Raw genomic sequence first — 8,654 nt, forward strand, 5'->3', positions numbered from 1 at the left:
TTATCCCATTAAACAGAAAAAAAGATTTATCCACATTCTATAAAACATATACATTTTTTTATAATATTGGAAAAGCAGACGGTTAATTGCATGTTAACCTGATGGTAAGTGGCGAAAGCCGCCCATGGATATCTACAGTCAACTCCAGATAAGATTAGATTCCTACGGTTGGCAGATGCGCCTGATGCGCCGCTACCCCTGAGGTCTAAGCTGGAATGCTTCGGAAAAGTATGTCTCCCTTAAAACCAGAACACAGCAGCGGTTAGCTTTGCTGTTTTTAGACAGAAATATAATTATTAGATATCGGATTATCGTGATTGATTTTCGTGTAACGATATTGCATATTTCCATACTTTTTTAATGAATAATGCATGTTTCAGTAGTTAGGTACATTTTTTTTTTATATAATATGGGAGTAGCAGACGAACATGCAGTTCACCTGATAGTGGCTACTGCCGCCCATGGACCTCTGTAATCAACCCCAGATAGGATTAGATATTCCTTCCTGAGGTCGGCTACAGATGCGCTGCTACCCCTGAGGACTAAGCTGGAACGCCTCGGAAAAGTCTGTCTCCCTTATCACACCCTTCAAACCGGAACACAGCAGCGCCTAAGACTGCTGTTATTAGGTAGAAATAGGTGTGGCGGTGGTGCCGCTGGAGTCGAACCACAAAGGGTTCTACCACCTTCAAAGGTACATGCCATTGTATTAGACGTTTTGTTTATGAGATTTATAACTGATTTCTTGGTGGTACCCTATTAGAATTATGACCCACCTATTATTATTATGAAACAATATAAGTTACATATTTTTTAAACTAAAGCAAGTTTTAAATAATGTTTTCAAGCGTTCAGTATTGAGGTTATACGACAGAGGGAGTAAGACAATGTCACGTGGTAGACATAACGGTTTTTCCTTACGTGTCGATTTCGGCTATTTAGTTTAAACGGCAAGCCACGTTAAGGAATTCATTCCAATAAATAAATAACGTAGGTACATAGTAAATAATACGTTTAATTGTTCATTAACGGTAGGCAATAAGCATTGGTACATATGTACCATGCATGTGTGCCTACTACATATCACCTGGGAACAATATGCTACTATTCCATTGCATATGTATGCTACAGGTTATCTGCATTGCGGTCAAGTTGCATAATACAGTAGCCGTAATATGCTTCATTATGTAAATAAATACAACTATTCTCAGGTGTAGCAGTGAGCCGATGAGATCACGATGAATTTTCAATGAGACCGATGAGTTTCCTAATCTATCGTGATGAATTCCTTACCAAGTCGATGAGTTTCCTAATCTTAAAATACAAATAGATTTCTGTGTCTCTTATCAAAAATATATTTTTATATCACGGCGTGCGTAAATGGACGTTTTACGCACGCTTCGCGTGCGCAAAACCCCCATTTCCGACCCCGTAATATAAAATTTTATACAACACGCGGACGAAAAATGTTTTTCTGACTCGTGTGATTGCAGTCCTCGCCTGCGGCTCGGCCTGCAAACTCACACTTGTCAGAAAAAAATTTTTCGTCCTCGTATCGTAATGTACTATTTTTAAACGATCAATGTTATAAACTCTATTCCAAGAGTAATTAGTTTGAGCAGACGAGCACAGCTGAGATTATTCAATTATCTGCTTGTAGTTTTTACTGTGCGAGCTAATTTTAAAATTGGTTATGACTTACTCATGACTTGACTTCATGCAAAAATATTACGTTAGTTAATTTACTCAAAGGAGCGAACATAAATGTTATAAAAAGAAATACCTAGATAATTAAATAAGTTGTCACCTAATGTAAATAACAGAGGCACAGAAAAAGAAATACTATGGGTTTCAATAGCGCAATTACGTTCAGGTTTCAATATAATTATAATACTCGTATATGGACCTTTTACGCACACACGCAGACTCCCACACGCGGACGTGAATGAACTCGTTACAATCTTCAAACCTCGTGTCCCTGTGGCACGCATGACAAGAAAATCCTTACTAATATTATAAATCCGAAAGTAACTCTGTCTGTCTGTCTGGTTGTCTCTTCTTCGCGCCTGAACCACTGAACCGATTTTTATGAAATTTTGTACAAAGATAGTCTGAGACCCGAGAAAGGACATAGGATAGTTTTTATCCCGGAAATCCCACGGGAACTAGGGATGGCGATCTAAGATAGATTAATCGGAGAATCGATCTTTTGGACCCAAAACATCGAATATTTTAATCGATATTAGTAAGGATTGAATCATAAACTATGCATTTGATCAAGTGATGAGTTTTAGCAAAGTTGAAGGTACGAATTTTCACTTTTATGAATTTTAGTATGTTATATTTATTAACGCGGGCGAAGCCGCGGGCAAGAACTAGTAAATTATAAAACGTTACGCGCCAATGGTTCGTGGCATGCGTGCGGGTGGGACACGCGTGGGAGCGTAAACCCGCGCGACAGGAAAAGCCCCTAATAAACCTATGCTCTAAATGTTCACTATTTTGTAGGTAATATAACATGTGCCTGAGCTGTGAGAAGTTCATTCTTCGATTCAAATATACCGTTGATATTTCACGTACGTTCTCACAAGCTTGCTTCTTTTATTTAATTGCATCATATATACAACTTCTAAAAGTTAGAAGGTTTTACAAAATTGGCATTTAATGTGTTAAAAAGCCGTAAATAATAATCGATAAATATATAACTTATCATGATGATTAGGGGTTTAAGGGGGTGGAGGGGCAGAAGGGGAGGTCCGCCCCGGGCCCCCAAACACAGTTGCTATTTAGCTAAAAAAAAAGGTCGTCAGAACCAAATAATTTATCAAGGGAATAAGTCTACGACATATTTGTAATTTTGTAAAATCAAATTAACTTTTTACACTGGGGGCCTGTTTTATTTTTTGTTTACGAGGGGGAAACCTTCAAAAGGTACCCGACAACGTGGGAGCGACGCCGGGTTATGTGGGACTTTTACCGCACTAAAACCCCCCCGGTAGCCGTCCTCAGGGCTTAGCGGAGAACTCCGGGATCTCCGATGGAACAAAACCGGAGTCCTCCGAGCGCGATGTCCCTATCGGGCTCTGCCCTTGGGGGAACAATTTACGCTCCTCCCGCACACCTCGTGTTTACGACGGTATGCGGCCATATACACCGCCGTCCTTCCCGGGGTTGCTGGCCGGGCGATTTGAGCTCCCACTCTTGCCGCCCGCAAACAGCTCTTACGACAGGCAGGGGATACCGTAGCCCTATTCTGGTCCCGGAACTACAGGGACACGCATAATCCCCTAATTATTTCATCAGCTACATAGATAAGCGTTGATAACAGAAACAGCTGGTTTAATAATAACTTAACCTATACCAAACCCCGGCTTCGTGATAAGAGCAAACGAAGCGAAGATAAGATAAGTGGTGAACAACCAGTTTATCGTGCGTTGAATAAGTTTTAAGACTCATAAGAACTTACTAGTCACTAAAACTTAAAGATAATTAATACTTAATTATTAACTGTGAGGAAAATCCTATGTTTAGTTTATATATTTTTTTTATTTTCTTTATATGTGATACAACGTAACGATAAATAAAGTAATGATTGTTAATTCAATGACAACTGTTCGACCCTTTTATATTTTCAAATAGATACTCTGTTATAGTCCGCGCCAAACTGCTAGTCCGCTCCGAATATAGAAATGAGTAGCGTCGCCATAGCAAATTGTATGACTACACCTGCTCGTGACAACTTCAGAGCGGACTAGCAGCTTGGCGCCGATTATACAATTACACAAAAACGAATAAATGAAACAACGAAGCTAAAGGGCGTCATAAATAGACTGTATTGCTTCGAGAAAAGTATGGTACCGCCGTGCCGCTTATTTTTTTTGGATTTTTGGCTCGACTTGGCGGAGGCACTGCCGTGGCTCCAGATACTTATCGTATTACACATATTGTTATGAAATATTTATATTATTTACGTGCCTATTTATAAAGGCCACGTTTTTGTTCTTTTAGTTCTTCGAAACGGCTTATCATAATCATAAAGTCACCCACGCACTCTCACGCAACCACACATACGCTAAAACTTACATCATTTTTAAAATAGATAAGTAATAATATCTGTGAAAGCTTGGAACAGCTGTGCCGTAAATATTATTTTTACTGTCAAAAATGAAGCATTATAAAAATTATGTACAAAAATATCTTAGTATATTTGTATCTTGGAAATTACTCAATAAGATACAAATAAGTAGGTATACTAAGAAATTTGAAGGTGGTAGAACCCTTTGTTGTTCCACTGCGGTGGTACCACCGTCACACCAATTTTTGTTTAATAACAGCAGTGTTAGGCTCTGCTGTGTTCTGATTTGAAGCGTGTGGTAAAGGAGACATACTTTTCCGCGGCGTTCCAGTTTAGTCTTCAGCGGTAGCGGCGCATCTGTGGCTGAGATCATGTAGGAATATCTCATCCTCTCTGGGGTTGATTACAGATGACTGTGGGCGGCAGTAGCCACTTACCATCAGGTGGACTGCATGTTTGTCTGCCACTCCTATTTTATAAAAAAAAACTTATTATCTATTGGAAAAAAACATTGTAGATGGCGAATGTCTGATATGGAAAATATACTTCATCTGTTCAAGATCCTTCGTGCGGATAGTAGAGAGAAGAAGCTGCATTTTTAATGTATTTACGCATCTGCCAAGCCGGAATTGGTTTCTGAGGTGAAGGAGAACTCAAGAAATGTCGCTCTTGTTGGGCACATAGACTTAGAAGTGTTTTGCTATGGTTGGGCACTAGGTATTTTAAACATTTGAAGTCATGAAGCTCTCTGCCACGATCAGGTTTTTGGGAGTAGCTAGTTTTAGACTTGAAGTACGTACATCCAGTAATTTCAATATGAGTAGGTGCGGACCTTTTATCGTTTAGATCAGCTGGACCACAGTACAAATATCTACTCCTTACACTGTGACTGGACTGTTAAGCCATCCGAGATTAATCTGGCTTCATGTTATTGATGGAATGTCAAAAGTCGGATATAGGCCGTCTTAGGATGAACTGACCATGTAGCTGTATCCTGTATCCTGCATCATCATTTTTAAGTTGCGAAAATGTTTTCTTGTATCTACCTCAAGCGAACAACGAGCACTAATACCACACTGAAGAAACATGCCTCAAAATAAATATACGTATGTTCTGTTGGTCGATTGAGAGAAAAAATAAATTACGAATGGCCTACAAGGTCGCCGGCTTCGGTGACCTGATACTGATATCGTATTTCATGGTAATTGTGACTAGAAATATATGGAACATGAGAGTTATAGTTACAGTCTCATCACTTTAATAATGTTTTATTTCATTACTACAATCTCACAATTGTAAAGCTGTAGCTTACCTTCTCACATTTCAAGACAATAATTAATAATAGCTATAATTGATGAATTATTATAATGTTCGTTATATTAATTTAATTAAATTGTTAATTGTTATTGAAAATGCAATTATATTTTTCTGCTTACAGCTGTATATATTTAACATACATTTAAGGAAAACCTAATAAAATTAAATTAATCATATTATCAAGTAATGTTGCAGTAAGTGAGAACTGTATAATACCTATAATGCTGCAGTGAGTGAGAACTGTATAATACGGCAGTGAGAGTCGAGAATCAATATTAAGAGAGAATAATAATATTACAGAATATCTGCAGAACATTGTAATATGTAAGGCTTCCCAGATACTGTAATTAATAAGTACGAGCATTATAAACTACTTAAAAACTAGTATTACACCTAGTATAGTCCGCTCCAAACTACAAGTCCGCTCTGAAGTTAATGCGCGCAGGTGTCAGACAGAGAGCCAATACGGTCGAACACAACTATAAACATAATACATACTGCTTAGCAACGTACGGGCGAGAGCGGGCAGCGGGCGAGTGCCGGGGTGGACCCGCACTGTCTTTGTCCTGCTAATGTCTACAATTTGCTATTGCGACGCGATTCGTTTCTTTATTCGGAGCGGACTAGCAGTTTGGCGCGGACTCTTCTAAAGCAATTTTTAAGTGTCGCACTTCTCTAACAGTAGTAGCCGAAACCTTTATTTCTAACGTAGGTACATTATTTATAATATCAGATATTAAAAATATTTACACTACTTTACTGTCTAATTAAAACTGCACAGCAGGAAATGTAGAGAAATATGAATTACCGTTCTAACACAAAATTATGTCAGGTCACTGCACTTACTTTCTAAAACTGTACTGCAGTAGACTTCGAGAATTTTATATTAAAACTGCAGCTATTAATGAAGGCTTTGTATTTTACTGGTTATGAGTTTTGATTAGTTTTGTAATAACAAAAAATCAGTTAATTTAACGGGATTACTTGTATTACCCAAATATTGCGCAAGCGTTTTCTTTAAAGAGCAACTGTAAAGAGAAATGTATACTTTCCAGCCTTTTACTGCTATTTAAAGAGATAATCGAAATACGTAGGTATTGTATTGTAGTACGAACGGATGAGAGTATCTTTGGCAACGGGCCAAATTGATATGCACGTTAAAGAGTCAATTTTCTGTATGCTACAGTTTATGCACGGAATGTATAATTAATTTCTAGCACTCAACCTTTATTTAAGTTATACATTACTGTGATGATGTTTGCGGCAGTTTTCCAAGCGCTAATTTGGCAACTTCACTAAACTAATTTTGCGAGCGAAATAATAAGTATAATAACAATATAGAGATTCTAGAGTTCTAACTTGCAACAATAGATACGCTTGCAACTTACGAATTTACTAGCAGTAGATAACTTACACATTTTTTTTAATATAATATAGGAGTAGCAGACGAGCAAACAGTCCACCTGACGGTCAGTGGCTACTGCCGCCCAATCAAACACAGATAGGATTATATATTCCTATCTGAGCTCGGCCACAGATGCGCCGCTACCCCTGAAGACTAAGCTGGAACGCCTCGGAAAAGACTGTCTTCCTCCAGGGTTGCGGACGGAAAGAGTGGGAGCTCGAACCGCCCGGCCAGAGACCCCGGGATGGACGATGGTATGTGTGGTCGCATACCGTCGTACGCACCAGACGGTGTGGCGAGCGTCATGCTCACCTGGGCGGAGCCCGACGGGGCAAGGCGCAAAGAGGACTCCAGTTGCGTTCCTTTGAAGATCCCGGAGTCCTCTACGCAGTGCCGAGGACGGCCACCGGGAGGGTTTTAGTGCGGTAAGAGTCCCACATAACCCTGTGTCACTCCCACGGCACCGGCTACCTTTTGAAGGTTTCCCCCTCGTTAACAAAACAAAAATGGTATGCACACATAGTAGTTTCTCAACCCCTTAACAATAGCAGCATACATGTTATTAAATTAATTGAAAGCCAACCTAGCATGCGGCTGCAATATTTTTTCTACGTCCAATTTAGCATGCACATAATTAATTTTGTTAAAAACCAACATAGTATGCGCTATGTACTTATGTCTTATTGAGAATCAACCTTATATGCACGTGCATTTGGTTCTCGGAAATCAACCGTGCATGTATTATAGTAGGTACCTACAAAGATTATTCAGAGTAGCATATGACGCATGTAGTCGTTTATCTACAGCCAACTTAGCATGCGCGAATAACGTTATTTGAATACTAAGTTGATTCATTAGTAGTTTTTTAGCATACGGTACGGTCCAAAAAAATTAGTCGTGTGTAGTAAAACCGGATGGGTACGTATTTTATTTTTATGAGCATATTCTTTGCAACTAACATATACAACTTATGATTCGGTTAAGCTATATTTACTAACATTTAAGTATCTATGTCCCATTTGAGTTGGTAGGCATGTTATATTTATTTGCTTACCAAGCCATTATATAACTGATTCCTTAGGCAAGCGCTATATATGTATTACGTCAAAGAGATATCTACTTACTCTGTGTACACGGCTAACATAAATGAAAACTCTTACTTCTGTATTAAGTTACCTTTATATTTCTAATAATTATTATGTATATAGAATTAACAAGTTATTAGCCAACGAACCTCCATAGTACCTATCTACAAAATAAAACTTTTATGTTAATAATAAAATACATTGTTAACGCTGTTCTTTTAGAAACTCAAAATACACTCCAATCTCGTTCTAAATTGTATAATTATATAATTCGACGTCCTCGTATCGCTATTCCAACTCACATTCTATATTTATACAGTATACATTTGTTATACCCTGAGTTTATATCGTCATTATAGAGCGTGACTTGAGTGTGTAAGGGTGAGGGACAGAGATAGAAATAAGGCGACACTGTACGATAGAGAGAAATGGAAACACTCCGTCGTTCCGACGACGGTGAGGCGGTCCGCCGCTCTATCTTTATGCCACATTCCACATTCGTTTCTATCTATTTCTGCGTCGTATTCAGCCGTTGTAAATCCCCGCGGGGCATAAACTAGCTGGTTTTAGACGTCACGTATTATTAATTAGTTCCTTCTTGCATAATGTTTCATCTTAGCTTATTTTAAGATGTTAAATACATGAGTCGATAGTTCTATAAGTAGTTATGGATGTATTAATGTTAACAAATACATAAATTTAAGTTTAAGTGTGTCCAATTACTGCTTAGTTACAGCTTAATTAATTACCCCCTCGATATTTTTACTATACG

Source organism: Epargyreus clarus, unplaced genomic scaffold (genome assembly GCF_041222505.1).
Source record: "Epargyreus clarus isolate Ecla_fem2 unplaced genomic scaffold, WU_Ecla_fem_2.2 ptg000035l, whole genome shotgun sequence".
Classification (NCBI taxonomy): domain Eukaryota; kingdom Metazoa; phylum Arthropoda; class Insecta; order Lepidoptera; family Hesperiidae; genus Epargyreus; species Epargyreus clarus.